This window comes from Lampris incognitus, chromosome 12 (assembly GCF_029633865.1).
Source record: "Lampris incognitus isolate fLamInc1 chromosome 12, fLamInc1.hap2, whole genome shotgun sequence".
Lineage (NCBI taxonomy): Eukaryota > Metazoa > Chordata > Actinopteri > Lampriformes > Lampridae > Lampris > Lampris incognitus.
Window position 1 is genome coordinate 2,442,762 of NC_079222.1, and position 2,410 is coordinate 2,445,171.

Genomic DNA, 2,410 nt, shown 5'->3' on the forward strand with positions numbered 1-2,410 from the left:
TAATTAATGGCCCGCTCTAAAACAGCATGCACGCAAACGGGGCCGCAAAAGTGTTTTCCACTGCTCACATATGCTGATGAATACGATCTTCAGATTACCACCAGCCAATATGAAGTCACAAACACATGTGAAAACCTTGTTGAGTGCTGCAACCAAACATGCACACCCACACCCCCCCACAAAAGGCCACACAAAGAAGAAACCAATCCCAAGCAAAATAAATGGAGTACCTGGCAGCATCAGACTTAATGGTACTGTCTTCACTCTGTTGTTATGAAATATTGATTCACAGACAGGACAACCTCCCCCTGGTCACATATGAGTGTGTCTGAGTGGAAAGTAAATAAAAAAGGGGCTTTATAACATTCATAGTTGCCTCATTGATTCCTACCCACATATTTCCGTCTTATCCAAAAGCAAAGTGTGAGTTTTATACATGGCGGCCCACATGTGTCCATATGCTAAATAGGAATTAGAGAAAAAAGGAGGACTTCAGCCCCCACCTACTCAAATGACAGTACTACTTAAACTGTAAATCTTAAATCATGTATACAGTATATTTCAGACTTTAAAATACCACTCTGGGCTCGGCCAAGCCTCTGATGAAGTGCTGATTGGTTCTTACAGTTTTCTTCTCTCTTTATCCACTCATCAGCAGACCCAGCTGGATGCGGGGCAAGGAACACTCGCAGGGAGTGATCATCCTCAGCCCTAAGCCTGTCACAATCCCATTAATGGGTATTAATGGAGGCTTGAAATGCCATGATCCCACAACACAGACTGGATCTACAGCCTCTTAACCTGACTACGTCCCAAAGACTGGGTCTTAGTGAATCCCCGGGGGCCGCTGTTTACATACCATCCTCAACACTTTCCCCTATTCCCATTTGGAAAGGATCCGCAGAGTTTGAGCCTTAACCTCCATTGTGATCACGAGGGAGAATAAATGCCTTGTTAGCCTGCATTTGTCTGTGTTTAGATGATGTTTTTATATTTGTTTTTCTTTCTTTTGTGACAGATGTTTTGGCAGTGATGTGGACTGCTGTTTGAAACTATATATATATATATATATATATATATATATATATATATATATATATATATATATATACATACACACACACACACACACACACATATATATATATATATATATATATATATATATATATATATATATATATATATAAAATGTGGTTCAACAAAGAATCATACAGTTACGCTGCCCAGCGTCACGCCCCTAATGTCAGTTGGACAGCGACCAATCAGATGGGAAACATTCAAATTATAACAACCAATGGAATAGGCACCTATGATGCACAGCAACCAATGGATGGGAAGGAAACATTGCAACCAATGGGACTGGGGTTTGCTTTGAAAAGCATTTAGGGGCCAGGGCGCTGTTGGAATGGCCTACATTAGAAATATTACAAGGAACTTTATGTGAATTATATGTTGGGGTGGTGTTGGGGCACAGCTGGAAGGACAGGTAGTTAAAATATAAAAATAAATGAATAAATAAAAAAAATATATAAAAAAACTCTAATAAATATCATATGTCTATCATCTAATGGGGGGGGGATTCATAAATACGCTTCACTTATAGTTTTTCCAGTGTCTACAACTGGTGGCCAATTCGTTTCTATTACTCAAGGTGACATATCTACTACTACTACTACTACTACTACTACTACTACTACTACTACTACTACTACTACTCTCGGCTGATCCCGTTAGGGGTCGCCACAGCGGATCATCCGTTTCCATTTCATTTCAAGGTGGACATATCAGCTAATAACCTAATAAAATAGGTTTCTGCCCAGCACAGGTCACATCTTTTACCCCTAAGTGAACATGCCCTACTCCCTGTAAGGGTTTCCATGAGAGGGAATAACTGATGCTCTTCTCTTCCAATGACCACATGTGGCGGCTTAAGGCCGCTGCATGTCCTGCATGCTCATGTCTGAGGCTACTCATATGGGCGTTAAACCTCATTTTAAAAGGGTCCTCTGTTAGTCCAACCTAAGTGTCCACATTGCAGTTGTCTTCTCTTGTCACCGATGCCTGGTAGATGAGTCCCTCTGTCTGGCATGTTCCTTCTAGAGGACTCGATGTCTTAACGCGGCAGTTGCAGTTGGAGGTGTTGGGTTGCGGTGAGGAGGTGTGTGTCTTGGCCATGATGCTTGTGTTGTGGGATGAAATAACCTGCTGGACATCTGGCCTGCTGGACATCTGGCCTGCTGGACATCTGGCCTGCTGGACATATGGCCTGCTAGACATCTGGCCTGCTGGACATCTGGCCTGCTGAACATCTGGCCTGCTGGACATCTGGCCTGCTGAACATCTGGCCTGCTAGACATCTGGCCTGCTGAACATATAGCCTGTTGGACATCTGGCCTGCTGGACATCT